Raw genomic sequence first — 23,749 nt, 5'->3', positions numbered from 1 at the left:
CCTTGCAGTCTTCTAATCAGGATCAAAGTCTTGAGTTGTCTGATTAGATAGCAAAATCTTAATTGTAGTAACTTGTTTAGAACACTGTTAGAACACTGCTTGGCTCCTGAATAACAGCAAAGTCAGAGAAGCCAGCAACACACACAAAAAAGCAAAATTCGTAACTTTATTTAAGATTGACCTTGGCTACCTCTGGCCTTACGAAAGTAAAAGTGATGTTTTCATTATGGTCAACTGTGCACAAGTAGACCTCAAGTACCCTTCAGTTGTGTCATGGGGTGCTGCTTTGCATAATTTATGAAGGTTTATTTACTTAATTACTTTTAATGTCACCAACTTCGTTATATGGAATTTTAGCTGTCAGTATTGTTTAATCAAGGTAAACTTTTTTTCAACTTGAAAATCTCACAGAACCACAGAATAGCCCGATTATGACAGACATATATTTGTAACTACTATATTATGAAATTGAAAAAGGCATTATTTGTGTTCTGAGGAAGCATTATAGAACAGACACAGTCCACGTTTCATAATTGTATGGTCATGTTTTTGAATCCTAGCTCTATTATTTACTAATTTAGCATTTTATTACACCTACCTTAGCCTCATTTTTGTCATTTATAAAATGGAGCTTATATTATTTTTCTTCTCAGGCTTATAGTTACAGTTAAATGAAAAGCATTTTGTATAGTGCCTTGCCCATAGTGGGCACTCAACGTGGGCGATGTTAATTATTAATAATTAGAACAATATTAGATCTATTATAGATTTCTCTTTCTAGGAGGAGCTAATAGTCCAGATACTGTGGTTAATGGCAGTTAGGAAAACCAGAATTGACTTTAAAATTTTACTTCTATTTTAAGCATTTACTACCTTAGTTTGTTTTTGTGGTTGGTTTAGTTTGGTGAATTAGACTAAAACATGGGGCATATGAGGCTAATATTTTATCATGTGGTCACTGGCTGTCTCTAGCATTACCTGATTCTCTTCCAAATATGTATGAGTTTTTGTTAACAGTGGGAACCATTAACCCTACTACTAGAAAAAAACAATTGAACATTATAGATTTAATGATTTTAAATTAGTTTTAAATGCCAATTAGAATCAATTTATCTTCCCCTACAGTTAATTCATTCCTCTTTACTATTCCAAGTAGAAGTAGATTTTATTTCACAAGTTAGGTCTTGTACCTTCCCTAGTTAAGGATTTGATCAGAGGTGAAAGAAAAACCTTTCTGTATCTGTAGAAAGCTGTTAAAAGCTATATTATTTCTTAAAGTATCTCTGACGAAAGCAGGTGCGTAATTTCCATAACATTCATGATTAATGGGCTTTCTTTAAACTTCATCAGTGAACATAATTTTTGAATGGTTAACTATTTTAAAGAGTTGATTTATTCTTATTTTTGAAAATTATTTGTTATTGGTAGTATGAAGGGATATTTCCTATGATAGCCAAGTCTTCCTTATTGCAAGGAATGCAGTACTATATATTGTATTGAAATATTGGCAAGAGAATGAACTGTAAATGTCCATTTATAGAACTAGTCATTATTTCTAAAAAATGTTAACATTAACATGTTACATCAAAAGCTGTTCATTTCCTAATGATCTCTTTTATATTCTAACCTAATTTTAAGAACCATACAGTTTTTGGTATTTTATATTGTTGAGGATTTTTTAAAATGTTATTTTGTGATATTAGATTTAATCTCTTAATAAAGTTGTACATTTTTGCATTCATGACTTTATATTTCTTGGTATTTTCTGACATACATAAATGTATTGAATGAATGATGGGGAGATCCTGACTCGGGGTTGAGTTCTGTGACAAGTAAATGAACTCGGATTGCCTGAGTTCAAAACTGGCTCTGCTTCCTTAGCCAGGTTAACTTTTTTTTTTAGCTTTAGTATTGTTATCTGTAAAATAAATTGCTTTGAGGATTATATTAGATAATTCATATAAAGCATTTAACACAGTGCTTAGCTCATAACATGTTTAGAAAATGTTAGCTACTATTATAAGATTTGCTGTGTTTTTTGCATGGACCGTAAAAGTCTTGTATATAAAGTCGAACTATGAAACTTAATCTTCATATAGACATTAAAAACAATCTTGAATTTTTCTCAACTCTGTTATTTTTAGTATAGTCAATCTGTGGAAAAACTTGAATCTTTATTTTAATTCAGCTATATTTTTGCCTTTAAGTCACAGTAAGTTCTTAATTTTTTATAATCAGATAAGCAGTGTTATAATCAATCCTTATATTCATTTAGATCATGAAATGTAGCTATGGAACTTATTAGATAAATTTTTCATTAGACCTGACTTTTATTTTATTTAAGCTAATATTTAAGTGTTGAATCTTCTTGACATTGAATATCCTTAATCTGTTACCTGCAACTCTTAGGATTAAGGGTGGATGTTTTCTGCTGTTAGTAAAGGGTTCTCAAATCCATTAGCTCATCAGATATTATCTGTAGATAAAAGTATAATAAGTTCTATATATACATATATATGTACATAATATGTACTTAGAACTTTTGTACATATATCCATATATACACAAACACAGATACATATATGAAGAATATAATATATAAATGTTGACATATACATATATGAAGACTATATGAATATATACAACATATATGTATATATATAAAACAATATATAAATGTTGATACAAATTTTAAAAATCTTTATTTTAAAGGCTAGACTGAATTCATGGTAGCTTTGGTTGCCTTCACTATTTGCTCCATCAAAGGATGCTGAAAATTCAGCTATTATGTAGGGATCAGTTAATATTTTGACTTTTAAAAAGGTTTGTCATATGTAAAAGCTCTCAGTGTACATTTTCTATCTTTTTCTTACCCAAATGTGCCATTTCAGAAACACTAGTATTTTTCTGTTCTCCCAACATATGCATTTTTTTTGAACAACTTTGTTCAGGTATAATTGGTATACAATGAAATTGTACATATTTAAAGTATACAATTTGATGAATTTTTATACCACAGGCGGGATGAGGAACATGCTACTGTAAATGTTTCCTTGTGCTTTTTTTGTAATTTATCTCTTTCCACTCCCAGGGATAACCACTAATCTGTTTTTGTACATTAACTTGCAATTTTTAGAATTTTATGTAAAGAAAATTGTATGGTGTATACTTCTTTTCTGAGAGGGCGGTCTGGCTTCTTTCACTCTGCCTAATTAATGTGAGATTTATCTATGTTATTTTGTGTATCAGTAGTTTGTTTTAATTGTTGAGTAGTGTTACAGTATATGGATATGTCACAGTTTTTAAAATCTATTCCCCTGTTGATAGACATTGGATTGTTTCCAGTTTTTGGCTACTCAGATAAAGCTGCTATGAACATTCGTTTATAAATTTTTGTACCAACACATGTTTCCATTTTTCTTGGGTGTTTACCTAGTAGTGGAATTGCTGTGTGATATGGTAACTCAGTTTTCTAAAGTAGCTATACTGTTTTTTATTCCCACCAGTGGTGGGAATTGGAATTCCAGTTTCTCCACATCCTCATCAACACTTGCTATTATCTCTGTTTTTTTTTCTTTATAGCCATTATAGTGGCTGTGATGTGATAATTCATTGTGGTTTTGTTTTACATTTCCCTGTAGGCTAATGAGGTTGAGAATTTTTTTCATGGTTTTATTGGCCATTTGTATAACTTCTTTAGAGAAATGTCTATTCAAAATCCTTGCCCATTTAACAAATGGGGATGTTTGTGTTCTATTATTGGGTTATGAGTTATAAAAAAATCTTTGCATATTCTGGATACAAGTCCCGTATCAGATATGTGATTTGCAAATATATTTTCCCATTACGTGGGTTGTGTTTTTATTTTCTTCATGGTGTCCTTTAAAGCTCAAAAACTTTTCATTTTGATGAGGTGCAACTTATTTTTGCTTGTGCTTTTGATATAATATCTAAGAAACTATCTCCTAATCCAAGGTCATGAATATTTATGCTTATGTTTTTTTCTAAGAGTTTTATAGTTTTAGCTCTTACACTTAGATCTGTGATCCATTATGAGTTAATTTTTGTGTATAATATGGAGAAGGGGCCCAACTTAATTATTTTGCTTATGGATATCCAGTCGTTCCAGCACCATTTGTTGAGACCATTACTTTTTGTTTATTGGCTTGTTAAAAAAGTCTAATAAAATTTTCTGCTTTGTTATGAATTCTTCTAGGTAGCAATTTGTTGGTCTAGGGTGGCAGTTGGGGTTATGGTGCTGAGGGACTCATTTTAGAATAAATGAACCCACTGACTTAAATATACATTACATAATTTCATCCTTACATTACTTTATACTTGAACATTAAATAAAATTCAGGTGCCATTTTACTTCCTACTGGACAACCTTGTGTCCATAATTCTACAGAAGCTTCAATGCTGGACCATTTAATGGGAATCAGGGTGAGATTTTTAAACATGTGACTTAAAGAAAGAAAAGCTTCTATTCTGTCCTTTCTTTTTTCCCTCTCTCTTCTTCAGGGTCTCCCTCTTTAACTTACCTGCCTTATTACCTTATTAAGATAAAAAAGACTCTTTTCGATTATTACATGTAGCTTTTTCTGAAAGAAGAGCAAATACTAAGGTTTTATTTTTTAAATTGGAAATTCAAGGAAATGTTCTATAGCGATGATTAAAAACATGGAGAAAAATTATAAGGATTTTAATTAACCTTGGTAAATTTAAAATCCAGAATTTATATCATTAATATCAAGGTTTTCTGTTCCATGTAATACTAGTTGAAGGTTAGAAATAACATAGTATTTTCCTTTTCATTTTAAAAATAATAAAAATATTTTACAACTTGTGAAATGTTACTTAATATTTTGAGAAAAACTTATTCTTTGTCTGTAGAACAGTTAACTCGAAATTGGGTTTCTAATTTTTTTCATATATTTTAATAGGCATTAATTATTCTCTTTTGGAGATCTTAAGAGCAAAGGGAAAAGTATAAATCTTTCATAAGAGTATTTGAATTTTCTGTGTTTCATCTCTATTTGTAGAGTTCTACTTCTTTAGAATATGAGGCCAGTACTTTGCCAAGTAAGAACTAATTTCCTGGGAAATCAGGTTGCTGGCCTGACTTCTTGCTTGCTGTGCCTTTCCCTTTTGTTTCTTTGTAATAGAGCTGAGTTCAGTCCTGTGGAAAATCACTAAATCATGTCATTATTTTCTCCAGCTCAAATTAAACATGATTGGTATATATTTGCATTGTACTGAATTCTGTAACTTTCTTGTTATAGATTTGTTAGCATACCCTGAAGGACTTTGAGGTTCATTTGATAAGTTGACTATTTGTATCTGAAATAATGCTGAACGGTATATTCTTTTAGTGAATGTTCTTACTCTTTTTTTTTCCCCCTCGTCGACTTAGTGAGAAGTATGTATCACTTGTGTTCTTACAGTGAAGCCCAGATACTTGTGAGATATAATCATAATTTTTATGTGATGTTGGCACCTACTTATAATTTTTAATTACATCCACATTTATTGTCTCTGTTTTTTATTCATGTGTATTTTTACTATATATATAATTTTGGAGCCTGCTTTTTTAAAAGATACATTCTAATATTACAATTATTTGAAAACAGTTAAAAATGGTGAATATTTCATTAATGGATATATCATCATTTATGCAACCAATTTTCATATCATTCACACTTAGATTAATAAATTTCCAATTATTATAAACAAAATGAGCAAATATTGCTAAACACAAATCTTTATTCACATTTCTGTATTCTTTTTAAAAAATTATAATAATTTCAATAATTTTATTTTTGTATACACATTTGCTTAACAATCACTGAATTTCTAGGCTAGATCAGGTAGTTGAAGAGCCTTTTGTATAAGTAGTTTATATTGTCTAGAAGCAAGGTATGCTGCAAATCCAGTCTGGAGCAAAAAGGGAAATTATGTTTTACTAAAGACGGGCTTAGAAATTCTGATCCAGTAGGTTAAGGTGTTTCCTTTCTCTGGTAGCAGGGCTAAGGCATACCTGGTTGCTAGGCCACCACCATTCACAGTAATAGCCAAGAAAACAGGATCCGGACCACGAAAAACAAGAGCAACCAATTTACCCTGTATTAAGGTACAGGTTTCACAATTCAAATCACGTGTATTCACTGGTAAATTTACAAAACCTTTGTAAGATGTTCGCTGTCAAAAATGGGTTCACTGCCATTGGTAAGCCTGCAGCTATATGTGCCACATTTAAGATGCACCATAAAAGACTTAACTATTAGGCCACAGAGGCAGCATTAAGTCCAATACATGTAGATCCATGTTCAAGTAGATCTCTTTCTGCTTCGGAAGTTGGTTAGGTTTTCTGGTTAATAAAAATAATGACATGATATCAAAGAATTGGTTTTTCTTGACAGTATCATCTGGTTCGTGATTTTCCATCTTGAGCCTTTTGCTCTCCTACCAGCAGTTGGTGCTTCCTCTATTTTTCCTCAGCTGCTAAGGCTCACTGCAACCTTTGCTCAACTCACCTGAGCACAGCCATCTTTGGCTAACACATGACTCTGCCCCCACATTTCTATGTTCTTAAGATAGATTCCTGTAAGTGGAATTATCAAGTCAAGGTATACATTTCTTAGGGCTCTTAAGAGAGCAAAATATTGCACAATTGCTTTCTAGAAAGGTTGTGCCAATTTGCATTACCATTAGCAAGGTATGAGATTGAGATATATACCTTCGCCAGCAGTGTTATTTAAAAATGTTTGCAAATTTGATCAGGAGAAAATATCTGCTTTCTGAAATTTGTATTTATTTGATCACTAGTGGAACATTTTAAATATGATTATTAACCTTTCAGTATTTAAGTGAAGTTATGTTCCTATTCTTTGTTCATTTCTTTTTTTTTTTTTTTTTTTAGTGGATGCTAATTTTTTACATGGAATCTAGGGATGGATAAAATTCAAAGCTGTGACTTATATACATGATCAGCAAAAAGTTGTTTCATGTCCCTTTCAATTTAATTTTACCCTCCCTTCCCTGCAACTACTTTTAAATTTTGTCTGTTCTTGAATTTTGTAAATGGAATACTACCATATGTACAGTAGTTCTCCCATATCTATGGGGGATACATTCCAAGACTCCCAGTGGATCCCTGAAACCAAGATAATTCAAACCCTATATGTACTGTTTTTTTTCTATGATAAAGTTAATTTATAAAGTAGGCACCATAAGAGATTAACAACAATAATAAAATAGAACAATTATGACAATATACTGTAATAAAAGCTATGTCAATGTGGTATCTCAATATTTTATCATACTATACTCATCTTTGATGTGAGATTTAAGTAAAATAGAACAATTATAGCAATGTACTATAATAAAAGTAATGTGAATGTGGTTCTCTCTCTCTCAAAATATCTTACTGTACCATACTCACCCATCTAGTGTTGATACAACATGATAAAATGCCAAGTGACGAGACGAAGTTAGGAGAATGACTTAGTCATGGTGACGTAGCATTAAGCTACCGTTGACCTTCTGATAATATGTCATGTTGACCTTAAAAATAAAAGTTATTTTACCAACAAAATGGATTCATTTGGGCACAGCAAAGAATTGCAGTTTGGGACAAATTATAGCAAAAGCCATAGGCAAGCCCAAGAAACAAAGGAGAGGACTATTTTATAGAGAAAAAGGAGGAAATTGGGAGGGGTTGTTTTGAATGAAAGGTCATTGGAGAAAAGCAGGAGTTCACGGTGATGACAGTTTCTCATTGGTTTAGTTTCTGGGGTAGTTGATTTCTTGTGGGAAATGCAATGTACATCTTTCCTGTTGGGGCTTGTTATGATTCCTTGTCGGGTCTGTAATTGACAATTCTTCCTGTAATGGACCTCTAGTGGTAAAATTTGACAGCTCCCCCTTCTGGCCTCCTGACTCCAGAGTCAGGAAGTTTCCCTTTAGTAGACTTCTTCTGAAGTCTACTGAGATTTCTACTTTAGTAATCGTGAGGTTTCACTTTATTAATTTTTATAGGCAGAAGGATGATCATCTTCAGATGATCCAGGATCACTGAGCCATGATGATGTAGGTGATTGGATGTCAGGAGCAGATGATGTCAGGGGTTGGGAAAATTTAATATTTTTGGTCTGTGGTTTACCATGGGCAAGCTGAAACCATGGAAAGCAAAACCATGGCTAAGGGGGTCTACCATACCCCTTTTTATCTGGCTTCTTTTGCTTAACATGTTTTTGAGATTCATTTTATTTTATTTATTTCCTTTACGTTTATTAAGGAAACCATAATCAGTAGAAAATTATAACAGTAGTATGTACTTTTAAATACAATGCCATTAAGATAATCTCTAAACCACAGTTTAAGTGTTCGGTTTGCCTCAAGTTCCAGTTGTATCTCCCTAAGACTCTTTCCATCACAGTAGCAATTTTAAGCCAGTCTTCTTTCTATACATTAGTAATTTCTGGAGAAAACACTTTACTCAGGAAGAACATGCACTAAGAATGCATAAGAAAAAAATGTGTAAATACATCGAAGAGATTCTATAGGAGTATCACTTAATAAACCCTGGGATTTATTTGCCTTTTAAAAGCACCATTTAAAAAAAGTTTTTATTGTGGCAAGAAAACAAATGAGTTACTGAACAAAAAATATTTTTATTTTCAGAATAGAAATTATCTTTAAAGATTTTTTAAGTGCATTTTAAAATGAGACAATTTGAAGAAAATATAAATAGGATATTCTCGTTGAATAGTAAATTCAAACCATTATTATAAACAACAGGTAACTTCCTAGGTAGCACAGTATTCCACAGTAGCAGGATATACCATGCTTTGTTTTTCTATTTTATTGATAGACATTTGCATTATTTTCGTTTTTTGCCTGTTATGAATAAGGCTGCTATAAACATTCTTGTACAAGTTTTTTTTTTGTGAACATAGGTTTCATTTCTCTTGGTTGAATACCTAGGAGTGAAATTGTTGGGTCACAGGGTAGGTGAATGTTTAACTTTATAAGAAATTGCCAAGTGATTCTCCATTAGCAGCGTGCGAAATCCATTTGCTCCAGATCTTCGCCCCTTACTTGGGTTGTTAGTCTCTGGTTTTTATCCATTCTAGTGGGCATAAAGTGATATCTTAGAATGGTTTTAGCTTACATTTTCCAGGTGTTTAAAGATGTTGAGCACTTATTCTTTTTTGTTGTTGACATCTTTTACAATGGCAAATTTACCGATTGATAATAAGTGTCTTAATAAAAGGTTTAGTGTGTTTTATTACTACATATGGATCTAGATTTATTAATCTGATTTGTAAGATCAGAGATTGATTTGTAATTAAAAGTAAAATGAAAAACACTTCAAGTATAAGATTTTTTAAAGTTCCATATCAGCGATAATTCATATAGATTTCTTGGAGTTAAGTAAACATTTGCTGTTGATTAATATTTGTCAGAACTTTGAGGAGTAAATGATTCAAAAGAAAAACTTCAGGCGGTGTTTTGTAGAGCTCTTTTTTAATTTGGTCCATTGAATCATTGATTCAGGATCATTAAAATCTCATCATCTGGCTAGTAAACTATTGTGTGTTTGAGCCATACGTGAGAACTGATAGTCTAGTAAGGGTATTAGGTAATAATAATACTAGCGGCAGCTAACGCTATATTCCAGGCATGTTCTCAGGGCTTTACATGCACTAATTTAATCCTCACAATAACCTCTATGAGGGTGGGTACTATTGTTATCTTCATTTTCCAGTTGAGGAATTTGCCCCAAATCATAGAGAAAGTGGTAGACTGGGATTCGAACATAGATAGTCTGGCTCCAGTAAGAGCTCACACTCTTACCCCTCAATGCTAAAGTGATTAAATTAAATGCAATCAATTTTGCGTTTTTACAGAGCATAACATTGTCTCGTAGTGGTGGCCAAAGTTTAAATTGGGATTTCTAAGTTTGCAAATAGGCTCTCCACCAGTTTCTCTCCCTTCGCTATCAGAATTCCTGTCATGTATCCCAGGGGGTGATTTATGGAAGGAAAGTTTTATTTGAATTAACAAATGGTGAACAACCCTAGTAACCTGAGATTGAGTGCTTTCCTAGAGAAGATGTCATTTCTCTCTATACCTGAAGTGAGTGCTGGAATTGGAGCTGCTACTTTCAGTTTTCAGCAGTGTTTGTTTAACTGGTCTTTGTGAAAATCTCTAAGTGTAAATGTTTAACATCCTTTGGAAAGAGTGAGATTTGAGATCGATGGAATATGTGCCTGAAAAATGTTGGGCCTAATAATAGAACTACCTAAATACTTGATATTCATAGATATTTATGATGTGTTGATACAAGAATCACAGTTCTTAAAATTCTCTTCTGTCTTTTGGAATCTCCTGCATAGTGAAACCATGGAACTCATCTTTGTCATTAGTTTGGGTTTAGATAAGATTCATCTTTGAGGGGAGGGCTAGGATTTTTGGCCAATTTCCTTGAAAGAAGGTTCGAGGATAGAAGGAAATGAATGTATGTATTGGCTTTTTCCTTTACCACACCTTTTGTGGCTCCCTCCGCTTCTACTTTGGTGTCATTGTTGATATTGTGGATACCCTAAAGAAGTTGGGGTGGATGGGAAGCATTTTGTGTGTATCGAATGAGAGAATGTAAATTCTTGAATAAATATGTCATGAGATATGAGTTTAATTCCTGTGCTGCTGCACTGTGATTTGCCTAAATGTTTTAACTTCTCCAGATCTTTGTTTCTTCTTTTTTTAAATCTTATTTTTATTTATTTTTATTTTTTATTTAGCTATTTTTATTTCTTTATTTTTTTTTTATTGTGACATTGGTTAACGAAATCCAGTAAGTTTGAGGTGTACAATTCAGCAGTAAGACGCATATATATTGTATTGTGTGTTAACTACCTATAGTTAGATTTCTTTCTGTCACCACATATTTGACCCCTTTTACCCCATCTGCCTCCCCACTGTCACCTATCCTCTGGTAACCACTAGTCTATTGTCCATGAGTCTCTGTTTGTTTATCCTGCTCATTTGTTGCTTTTAGGTTTATATCCCACATATAAGTGATATCATGTGATTTTCAACTTTTTCTGTCTGGCTTATTTAATTAGCATGATTATCTCAAGGTCCATCCCTGTTGTTGCAAATGGCAGTATTTCATCTCTTCTTATGGCTGAGTAATATTCCATTGTATGTATGTACCATAGCTTCTTTAGCCAATCATCTATCTATCATAGGACACTTCAGTTGCTTCCATGTCCTGGCCACTGTGCATAATGCTGCTATGAACATTGTTGTGCAAATATCTTCTCGGATATGAGTTTTAAGTCTTTGGGGTAAATTGTTTCTTCTTTTATAAAGTGATGGTATTGGACTGGATGATCTTTAAAATTTTTTTTTTTTGATGCTGAAATAGTTAAATTATTCTAAAAACTCTAGTGAATAAGGAATATAATTCAACTTTTTCATATGGAGAATACCAACACCATTTACTGAGTAGCATCCATTCCTCACTGATCTTCAGTGAGGATCTTAAGTCATAAGTCACATTTCTGTATACATACGGGCCTGTTTTTATGCTCTATTTGCCTGTCCCTGAGCTGTTGCTACACTGTCTTTATTTACTGTAGCTTTGTAATAAACTTAAATATCTGGTATGGTAAGGCCCTATCCCCTCACTTTGTTATTCTGTAGAATTATATTGATTATTCTTGTAAGTTTCTTTTAACCTTTAAAATTCTGTGATTTTGTGTATAGTACTCTAGTACTGCATAGACTCTCTGGGTATTTGATTGGTAATCAATACATTCTTATTGAATGAATATATAAACAATTGTCAATTAGACTCTATAAAGGTTTATGGATAACAAAGTGTTATAAGTTATTACCAGTAATACTATGACTCTTTTGAGAATACTGCTAAAATACTTAGCTTTTCCTTTTGGAAATGTTAAATTACTTTGAAATTTGTGTTGGAAGATAAAGTGATACATGAGTGTAAATTTATTATTTTAATAGTTAGGTATTTTTTAATTTCATCATGCAAAGTGGATTTTATTGCTCTATACTCTAGTTTCTTTCTTTTTTTGTCCCTCCATTTTTTATTCCCATCCCCCACCCCGTCCTTCAACAACCATCAGCTTGCTGTATATGTCCGTTTCTATTTTGTTTTGTTTTAGCTTCCTCAAAGAAGTAAAATCGTATGGCATTTGTCCTTCTATCTTCTCCAACTTCTTTCGCTTAACATAATACCCTATAGGTCAGTCCATGTTGTTGAAAATATTACCTTTGGATTAAAAATTTGGAAAGAATAAGTAGGATTTTTGAAAAATTGTTGTTTAGACTGATAGTTTAAAACCACCTTAAAAGTCATGATAAATTCCACATGAAATTGATGAAACTTGCTTTTAATGAGCATCTTTTACTTTAAAACTAGTCTATATGAGCTCCATTATTTGGAGTTTAGACTTGGAAAAGATATTAGTTTTTACTTACTTGAAAATATTTCATATTTTCATTTACAGTTTGTAAAGTTAAGTTCTATATCACACTCACTGAGAAATTTGTTTCCTATTTGCTAACGTCATCAAACATTGCAGTAGAGCTCTACAGTTCCTCTGTGCTCTCCCAATATGCCCTTTACTTTTTCCCTTTTTGTCTTTCTGTTAAGGCTGTTTGATCTGCTTTGAATGCTTTTTCTTTGTTTTCCTTTCAAGTGGTAATATAACCATCTTCTTACATGAAGTCTTTCTTATTCATCACTTTCTCTAACTTTATCTGTATTTTTTATTCCATATATGGCATATTGTCTGCTTTGCATTATAGTTAAGTATACATTTTTCTTCCTAAATAGATTATATACATACTGGGAACAGGATTCTTGCCACTGTAACATTCTTTGTAACTCTCACAGTTGCCTATCATAGTTCCTTGCATGTAGTGGGTCCTCAGTGGTGTCTGAATTGAATTAATAATCTTTGCCCTTATGGAGTGTGGTGGAAGGAGAGGCACAATAAGAAGATAAATAAATACACAGGCAAATTGCCACTTGAGAATATGTGATGAAAATAATAGTACATTTAAAATAAAAATATATATGTTACCTTAATTCTGTCCACACCTTTGTAAATAGATTCTCCATTAAGCTCTTTTCATTCATCCTTTTAAGTGTGCCATCTATTTAAGTCTGTTTATGGGGCAGTTTCAATGAACTTGTGGAGGTGGACCAGTTTGGAGTATGTTGAATAGGAAATGAGGGTTAGAAATTAGAGGCAGAGTTGATACTTTTTTGAGAAGTGTGGCTATAAAGGGTAACTGAGAAATGGGGGAGGAGGTGGAGCATAGCTGTTTAGGGAATGATCGGATACTTTAAAAAATATATAAATATAGGATATAATGGTTTAGGGTTGAGGACAAGGTATAAAGCAGCCACTATAGGGAGCTTTAGAGTAATATTGCTGTGGTTGAGGTTGTTAATTGTGAATTTACTAGAATAATCAGTCTGTGTGGATATCTTATTTTCTTCAGAACTCTACTGCTCTTTTGCAGTCATGGAGAAGGTTAGCTGGAGTTTTGCTAGGAGAGTGTCATGAGAAACATTGAATTGCCTGTGAGGAGTCATTGTATTGATGAACTGTGAAATCTAAACTGGATAAACAAGAAAGTGAAAGTGGCAGGTTTCATAAATACTGGTCTCATTAAGAGCTAAGAATTATCTTTACAAGTGAGTTGGAAAGATAATCTTTTATTATATGTCTTTCTTTCTGCTTGCTTTTCATTTATGTCCGAAGACCAGAATTTGTACAGACTTAACCACTTGGAATCTCTTCTTCTACATAGGCAGTTTAAACCCACATTCTAGCCAAATGGATTGAAACACACACACACACACACACACACACCACACACACCCATCCTCCATCTCCCCGCCCACCTGGTGGCCTGTAGAGCTTATGAGTGTGATTTCAAATGACATATTTTAAAGTCTATTATCTTTAAAGTCTAACTTCCTTTGTTAACTTCTACTTTCTATGAATAGGACACAGGAAAATAATTTTCTCTGAAAATATCTGGATCTGTTTAGGCACTTTCTGTGAAATTGTGACAAGACCAAAACTTATTTTTCCTCAAAACCATTAAAAAACTTATTGTCGGTACAGTCTTTTTGTAAAACGGTTTGGCAGATTCTTGTAAACAGGTAAATATACATTTACCGTAATGATCCAATAGTTCCACTCCTAGATATTTAACTCAAGCGGAATAAAAACTTATAGTCATACACAGAAATGTATACTAATGCCAAAAACTGGAAGCACACCCCTATATATTGAACTGGTGAACTGATAAACTTTGGTACATATATATACACAGTGGAATACTATGTCAGTGCATGCAGTAACGTGGATATGGATGTCGGCTGCATTATGCTAAGTGAAGCCAGTCTCAAAAGGCCATGTATACTGGCTGATTCCATTTTAATGATATTTATGAACAAAACTAAAGGGCCAGAAAACTGACAAATAGTTGCCAGGAGTAGGAATGGTTTGACTACAAAGGGCATGAGAGTATTTTTTTGGGTGTTGTCTGTTGTCTGCGTCTGTTCTGTTTCTTGTCGTGGTGGTTACACGACTGTATGTGTTTTTCAAACTCAGAAATGTACACTTAAAGATGAATTTTAGTATGTATAAATTATACCTCAATCTGTCTACGGCCATGCTACCCTGAACAAGCCCGATCCCGTCTGATCTCGGAAACTAAGCAGAGTTGGACCTGGTTAGTACTTGGATGGGAGACCACCTAGGAAGACCAGGTGCTGTCAGTGTAAAAAATAAAAAAAATAAAGGATTGTAAACAGACAAGGTCCTTGCAATCTGTGAGGTCAACCAAGGGTGGTCTTGCTTAAAAAAAAAAAATATATATATATATATATACACACACACACATATATATACATATATATGTGTGTGTGTCTATAATAATGATGATGATATTGTGTGTGTGTGTGTGTGTGTGTGTATATCTATGTATATATAATCCAATCAAAGTTCTAGGATATACATTACCATATTAAAAAGTACTTTGGAAAACTTAAGAAAATGTTTTGTTTTCAGATTTTGCTTATGTGATTTTTTGGGGGGAGGAGAGAAGAGTGGTAGACAAGGATCATTATCATTTATAAAGTTCTTTGAAGCTCTAGAAAACATGTAAGTGCTGAGTTTGTTTTCATTTAGCAAACATTCTTATCATATGTTTAAAAGAATGTCATGTTAGAATTAGTAGAGCCCATGAGACTTTATAAAGTGTCCTTGTTTTGTAGATAAAGAACTTGAAGACTAGGTTAGGTTAGCTAAAAGTCACACAGCTAGTCAGTGGAAGAGGTAGGTCTAGAATTTAAGGGTTGGATTACTAATTTGATTCTTGTTTTACTAAAACACACTTTTTATTCTGAGTTATTTCAGGATTATTTTTAATTCCTTTTCAGAATCTTTCACTTGTGTCATGCTAAAGCTGGAAACCACTCCCTTCCTGGTGGTAGGAAAGTCCTGTGTCTGGTTGATAATAGGAAGGCTGAATTTGAAAGATCCTACATAAATTTTGCTTAGATAGTCAACAAGGTTCGTTATAAAGACATTTTCTTCTTTGACTCTGAGAAACTAGATACTTAGTTTTGAAGTTGTCAGAGGCTACCAGTTAGAAATACGTTTTTGTAACTTGATTGCATTTAAAAAAAAAATCTTTCAGGTTATCATGATTATTGGTTTTTTTGGGAAGGTAGAAAAGGTTTAAAAATAGTTCCTCTGTCTTATGTGGAGCACTTAGGTTACCTTAAGTAATGAGGATTTATCTTGTAAATACAGAGTCTGTTGTGAGGATGCACTGGAAACAGTCTTAATAGCTACCCCTTCAGGAAATGGAAACTGGAATGCCATTCAGAATGTAATAGCAACTTTAGTTGTCTTCTATCCTTGAGGCTCAGTTAACTTTTACTGTCCCTCTGTGTATAATAGTTTTATGTGTGCCTCTGGACACCAATTCTAGAACAAGGCTTACGGTTCCTGCCTCAATATCTCACGGTTCCTGCCTCAATATCTCAGAGATTTTGGTGGTATTGTAGGTATGGCAGACGAATCACAGAGCTAGCAGGTGGCCTGGTTTCTTTCTTGGTTTTAAAAGCTGTCTCTTTGGCCTGCAACCTTCCTGGGAGTTATTGCCTATAAGTCATAGCCCCCAGCAGAACTGGCAAGTCGCTTTCTCTGTAAGGGAGCCCTACCCTCCAATAGTTCCTCTGTCTTACATGGAGCACTTTTAGTCCCTGTACTCCAGGGAAGCCAAACTCCCAGCTGCCACTGCCTGTTTCTGGACAAGGAGCCCAGTAGGCTCCTGGCTTCAGCACTGCTTACCATTTTGCATTTATGTTCCCTATCACTATTTATATTATTTTTTGAGGCAGCTATGCATTTTTTATTTATATATTTGATACATTTATATATTAATTATTATTTGGGTGAATATACTGCACTATCTTGACTAGAGCCATTTTAATCTTTCAAAGCTATGGTTTCTCATATTTAAAATTGGAATTATAGCTACTACCTCTTGGTGTTCCTTTGTGCTTATGAAATGAAATTATATATGCACTTGTATTTATATTTTCAGAACACTGCTGTCATAGTAAGTGATGTATATATAGACATATAGAGAGAGTGGCTATTATATTTTCAAGTGAGTCCTGTAATTCCTTCTTTGTTTAGAATGTGTGTGTATCCCAAACACTTGTCAATCAGTATTTGAAATTTCTGCAGATGTGTCTGGGCATTATGGCGTGTTTTGAGGCTTTGGGGTTTGACATTTAAATCTAATTTTAATCTCTGTCTTAATGGTCTTAATTGGAGGTTTTTCAGGATGAACTGCAAATTTTTTTTCAATATAATGAAATGCTGAAGTGCTTTATTCTTTGTATTTGTTGTATTAGAAATATTCAGGTAATTGATATTCTTTTAAGCTCTATTGCATATACTTTTCTATTAGCTACTAATCAAAAAAGTTAGTGCAGTATGTATACAGATATGGAAGTTGTAGTGGAGTGAATTTTAAGTCAGGAAAAAGGAATGTTATAGTGTGCATAAGGGAGGAAATAAGATGGTGTTTGAGAGAGAGGTCTTGGCTTAGACAACCATAGTTATGGTCGAGGTAAAGGCCCTCTTTGGAAAGAAGAATCAGGAGGAGGAATAAAATATTTAAAGAAAGACTTCTAACTTGTGTGTTTAAGTTATAACTAACATGCTTGCGTATTATAACTTCTAAAGCCTTCACTCTGGTGAGTTAAACTTTCCTTATGAATTTAGAAGCATAAATTAAAAAACTTTTTCCTTTTAAAATAGAAACGTCAAATTATTCTTGGATTTGGGGTTTGAATTAGTGGAGGCATGAGTCGTGTAGATTATCATCTACTACTATTTTTTAGGGAAGCCTAAGGTATTATCCTGCTCTTTAGAGATGTGTCTAAGAAGATTGTGCTTGCTGATAAATGATCTTGCTTCCTTTTTTCTTCAGTTGAAATAATAAGACATATTACTTCCTTTTTCTTCTTATATCAAGCCCTGAGTATGTCTCTGCTTTTATTTTTGTCTTATATCATGAACTGTTGTGTGCATATAGGTGTTTGGAACCACGAAAATGTATTATCAAGTAAGAGGCATGGCACAGTACCATTTAGGGTTTCAAAGTTAATCTACCAGTCAGTCAGTCAGTCAGTCAGTCACGAATGAGAACTAACTCAATATGCCAACCCATCATGTAGCCATTTTCAGATAAGTGTTTCTGAGAGGACCCATATAGTGACTGTTACAGGCACTTTGATACAAGGTTTTATAAAGTTCTTAATTGTTATGCATTTCTCCCCAAGCTGAAACGTGTGTGTGTGTGTGTGTGTGTGTGTGTCTGTCTCTCTCTCTGTGTCTGTCTCTCTCTCTCTTTCTCTCTCTCTCTCTCTCTCTCTCCTCTCTTTTCTTTTTTCTTTTCTAGTATGAGGAAGTAATTAGACACTATATGTCATAGTAACTGCTAAAATTTTACTTTTTCCTTTTCCAATAGTTTTCTTTTTCTCTTTTTCAGTATGAGATACGAAAGCGTCAACATTTAAAAAAATTTTCATGTTGAGAAATAACTGATATATGTAGTACAACTGTCATATCAAAACAGATCAAGAGGCTTTAATCTTTTGCCATTAATGCTTCTGTTGTATTGACCAATGAGCTTCCTTTTATCTGTTTGCCACGTTGGATCTTAGTGAAGCAGTGTAGTTTGGTGGAAAGAAAACAGGATTTGAAATCAGGGCTTGAAGCCCTATGTCAGTTTATTAGCTCTGTGGCTTGGACGTTTTTGAGATTGTTCCCCTTATAAATAATATGAAAAGAATAATGATATCTGTCTTACAGAATTGCTACAAAGCAATTAAAGCATAGCAATTAAAGTTTACAATTAACTGATTAAAATTAAATAAAAATACTTTGTAAACTATTACATACTCTTTTGAGTATTATAGTGTTTTTCATTTGGTACATTTGTTGTATTTTAGCAAAATAACACTGTTTTCAAAGACTGTCATCATTTGGGTTAAAAGACTGCCGACATTTGGTTTGATGTGTCATTTTCATTTAGGGTGAATATCCTTAAGTTTTTATCTGCCTTTATACTTTCCTTAATAATAAATTTCTTTACTGTATGAGGATTCCTCCTTTGCCAAAGTTAGGAATTGGTTAGGCTTTATCATTACACCCTGCTTCACAGTGTTATGAAAATAAGGGCTTTCTGGAGGCCATGCTGGGATCTAGCTTTTCTTGAAGTCACTGGTTCTTAATGGGGTCAGTTCCCGCCTATAAGTTGTTTGGATCTTTGAGGGTGCACTTTTATTATCCACAATGATTAGGTCGGAGTGGTTGCAGCATTGGCATTCAATAAGCAGGAGCCAGGAATTCCATACATCCCACAAGGTATGAGACAGTTCTGCATGATGTTTGAACATTCCCCAGACCTTGTTGTAGATGAAAAACCTGTTTGTACTTATCTGATTCTAATTCTGTTTTACATTTAAACACAAAGCATTTTTTGCATGGTTTTAAAAGACACTAAATTTTCCAGGAATGCAACTGCTTACTCAGTGCAAATTGTACTTGGTTTTGTTTTGTTCAGAACTTTTATAAGACTTGTTCACTGTTTCAGAAAATCATGTTACCAGTGGCATTGCCCCTTATAGTATCTGATTTTCCTATACAACTCTGTGTCAGTGTACATTTGTATCTGTCTCATTCATGGCATTTCTATGTATAGGTGCAAGTGTCTATGTCCTTAATAATATGAATTCTAGGATGGTTATACTTGAGCATTTACGTATTAACTATTTTATTAAAAATTATTTTTCTTTTTATTAAGCATATCTTAATTTTTTTAAACCGAAGATAGGTAAGTTACCTGCTTGCGTTTCAGGTTTATGCTCTTAAGACAAACTTTTTTTTAGTAGGGTTTCAGGATGGAGCTTGTATTTAATGGAAGTCTGTGTTGCTTTTCCAGGGAGAGAGAGAAGGTCCATGTTGACTACCTTACAGGTGTCTATCCTTTTTCTCTTCTTCCCTTTCTTTCCCTTCCCTCTCCTTTTTCTCTTCCTTCCTTTACTGTATTCCCTTCTCATTGTCAAGTACTTGATATGTAGACAAGAATATGGTACTGTATATGTAAGTAGTGAAGTATGTAATAAAACCAACACCTGTGAACTCATCACCCAGCTTAAGAAATAGAACATTACCAATATTGCTGGTACATTTCTCTTTGATTTCCATTCACCTGTCTCTCCACTAGGGATAAAAATATTCAAATTTTTGTTTTGGTTTTATTTATTATTCCCTTCCTTTTCTTTTATGTATTTTCCTTCTTGTATGCACTTCAAAAATATACTCTTTAGTTTTGCTTATTTTTTAGCTATAGAAATGGAACCCCATATATATATTCTTATTTGCTTTAGCTAATCATCATTTTTTAAAGATTCATCCATATCGATGTGTGTGTGTAACTGCGGTTCATTTTCTCAGAAATATATATTAATTGTATGACTACCATAATTTATCTTTCCTCCTGAATGTGGACATTTGTCGTTTTCCATTTTGTTGGCATTATAAACATATTCTTGCTTATTTCTTCAAGTGCACATGTGCAAGCATTGCTCTACAATGGTGAATTTTAAACATTTTTGATAGTGATCCCCACACCTACATACACAGTTGGAAGAAAAATAAAAATCGATATTCACCCTTACTATGTGTGATGCACTCATCTTTTCCATCTATTTCTCTTTCTCTTTAAGTGCTGATTGTGACCTAAATGATTTCACAGTTGATTTTCACAGTTCAAAATAGTTGTCTTGATTCCCTTTGGAAAGCAGATGTGTTGACCTGGCTTTCCTTTACCTATAGAGTGTGTCAGAGGGCAGCATCCCATGAGGTGATGCTCCTAGCTAAGCAGGAGCACTGCTTCCACACCTGGAAACATCTGGTTCTTAAGGTCAATGAAGTTTCAGGTAGGACTAAATTTGGATTCAGCCCTTTAGTACCTGCCATTCCTTGATGGAATGAATTCCCTAGGTATGCCCTAACTAAACATTTTGAGTCATGCCAGAGTCACACCATTCTCTGAGGATGCAAGGGGCAGGATGGGATTGGTCGGGGCTTTCTATTCTTGATATTTACTTTGATGTCAGACTTGGCTCCCCTTTTACTTATTTTGACCATAAACTGTATATTCTCAAAGGCTCATATCGTAATAGTTTATTCTTCAGTTTTTTGCATACTTTCTAGTGTGCATATTCGGATATTTCAGATATTTCCTTTTATTTGAGTTCCTCATTATTCTATGTTCTGCTAGATAGCATGATTTTTTGCTGAAGAAAAGTGAGTTGATTTACCTGGAACTTTATTTGACTTTAATCTTAACTAATTGTAAAGGTAGGCAAAGAAGCTACACGTTTTAACTCCGATTCAGTGTCTAATTATTAGAATATGTATGCAAACTAACTTTCGGCACTATGCTTTGAAACTCGGGGCGGAGGGGAGAATATTTTCACTTGTTCTTGATGACTCGTGTTGGGAGTCCTGAATAATAGGAGTAGGATCAGGAATAACCAAGGTAGTGGTTTATTTTCCTAATTTCATTTTTATGAACATAGGATTTAAAAATTAGCAAACATTCATTTCAGTCTAGAAGTTGCATTGTGGCTTGCATTATTGTTTTTTTTTTATTTTGGTAAAATAGACATAACATAAAATTTACCATTTTAACTATTAAGTATATAGTTTAGTAGCATTATGTACATTCACATTGTTGTGCAACCATCACCACTATCCATCTCTAGAACTTTATCTTTCCAAACTGAAACTCTGTACCCATGAAACAGTAACTCCCCATTCTCCCCTTCCCGCCAGTCCATGGCAATCATCATTCTACTTTATGTCTGAATTTGACTACTCTGAATATCTCATATACATCATGTGGAATCATACAATATTTGTCCTTTTGTGTCTGGCTTTATTTTACTTAGCATAATGTCTTTAAGGTTCATCCATGTTATAGCACAGGTCAGAACATTGCTTTTTAAGGCTGAATAATATTCCATTGCATGATATACCACCTCTTGTTTATTTGTTAATGTGTCAATGGACGCTTGGGTTGTTTCCATCTTTTGTGTGTTGGGAATAATGCTTTTGTGAACATTGGTGTACAGATATTTGTTTAAGTCTCTGCTTTTTCAATTCTTTTGAGTATATGCCCAGAAATGGAATTGCTGAATAATGTGGTAATTCTATGTTTAATTTTTCTGAGGAACTGCCATATGTTTTACTTTTTTTTAACATCCATAAATTTAGATGTATTTTTAATCAATAATTATAGCTCTGCATTATCATTTTAAATTTTTTTTAATTTTTAATTTTTTAATTATGTTTATTGGGGTAACATTGGTTAATACAATTATATAATTTTCAGGTGTACATTATAATTTGACATCTGTATATTCCATTGTGTGTTTGCCTTATCATTTTTCATGGCTTTATATGATGTCAGGCCATGTGTGGATATGCCATTGTTTATTTGTAGACATTTCTGTTAACAATTTTTGCTGTTATAAACAATACTGCAGCGATTCATTCACCAGATATTTACCGAACTACTTTGTGCTAAGCATACATAATAGCTCTTCTGTACATATGTATTTGCACACATTCATTTACTTATAAATTTTTTTAGAAGTAGGATTGTTGTGTCAAAAGGTAGGCATGTTTTGAAATCTGTTTGTTCTCCTAAAAGCTTTTATATTGATAAACTATTGTTAGATACAGTCCGAATAATAGTAAACAGGGTTGCCAGATTCTCCCCTCATATGTTATAAAACACTGAATACTATTGATCTTTTTAGTATGTGCCAATCTGAAATGATATCAGTTTGCATCTCTTTGGTTACTACTAGTGAAGTTGAGCATCTTGTGCTTATGATTTTATTTCTAGTTTGGTCCATTGCTGGAAGTCTTGCCCCACCTTGATCTTACCTTAATGTTGTTTTTTGCATATAACTGAGAGATTTCTAGAAAAGGTTTTTTGAAATAGAAATCTGTGTATGGATTGATTGCACCTGTATTTTGCACTAAATCTAATACAGTAAATAGTAAAAATGAGGTGTGAAAGGTAGATAAGGAATTAAAACTTATTTTAACCTTTTTTTAAAAATGAAAATCTCACAGAGATCAAGGAAAACGACCAATATTTGCCATAAAAAAAAAAAAGTACATATTGAACCTTTTGCTTTTTATTGATCTCTAAGGGTTAGGGGTGTATTTCTTTGTTCCTTGTTAATTTAAGTGAGATGGTAGATGAGAGAAATGATACACTACTCTTAGGAGATATTCTAGGATTTATTTGCTCTAAAAATTTCTTGCGTTATATGTCATTAGAGGTTATCGAAGTGGATGGTACTTCGATTTGTATTTTGCTCTTTGCCTTTGTAGTCGCTTTTGCCTTTCTAGTTTCTAAGTCACTTTAAGACCTTTGATGACTTTTAATCACTGTTCTGTTCTCTGTCCTGTTGCTATTTCTGGTCCCTGATTTTTTGTCTTCTCTGTACTTTCACTCTTTTCCTTGGTTCCTTTCCTCTATTTCAACTTGAGCTAGATAAGGATTGAAAGCATTTATTTCTTCTGGTTTTGAAGAAATTAATCATATTATGTGGTCTTTAATTTTTATGTACGGATACTTTCCAGCAATTTAGACTTCCTTAAGCTCTGAGTGCACAACTCCTCTGGACAGTTGAGTTTACTAGCCACTTGGATGATAGTGTATATGTAGACGAAATATTGTCATTTCACCTAAAATGTAATGTTAATAATGATATAATGATATGATTAAAATGTTGAACCTTGTGAACTTAATAGTAACTTTCCTTGTTACCTTAATCAAGTCATTTAAAGTGGCATATTTTTCATTTTGTAAATTTCGATGACCTCATATTTTATTGCTTCCCTTCCTTTAGATAGCATTTGCTTACATAGCAAATGGAAGAGCCAAAATATTTAAGCCAAACATCCGGTATCTTATCTGTTTTGTTCCTTTTACAAATATTTGCCTGGCACTGTTTTGGTCTTGAGGATACAATGAAGTCCCTCTTTTCAAGGAGGTTGCGAAGAAACTGGGTAAT

General features: G+C 33.3%; 1 protein-coding gene and 2 pseudogenes across 14 annotated transcripts in view; 2 read left to right on the top strand and 1 right to left on the bottom strand.

Moving 5' to 3' along the window:
* Positions 1 to 23,749, top strand: part of NUMB (NUMB endocytic adaptor protein) — a 129,048-nt gene that overhangs the window by 4,989 nt on the left and 100,310 nt on the right. The window lies entirely within an intron of this gene.
* LOC120619763 (transmembrane protein 126A-like) lies at positions 5,854 to 6,444 on the bottom strand (annotated as a pseudogene).
* On the top strand, positions 14,721 to 14,839 carry LOC120619823 (uncharacterized; annotated as a pseudogene).

Source organism: Pteropus medius, unplaced genomic scaffold (genome assembly GCF_902729225.1).
Source record: "Pteropus medius unplaced genomic scaffold, Ma_sr-lr_union100, whole genome shotgun sequence".
In the NCBI taxonomy this organism is placed as follows: Eukaryota; Metazoa; Chordata; class Mammalia; order Chiroptera; family Pteropodidae; genus Pteropus; species Pteropus medius.
This window is presented reverse-complemented; position numbering and strand designations above follow the sequence as displayed.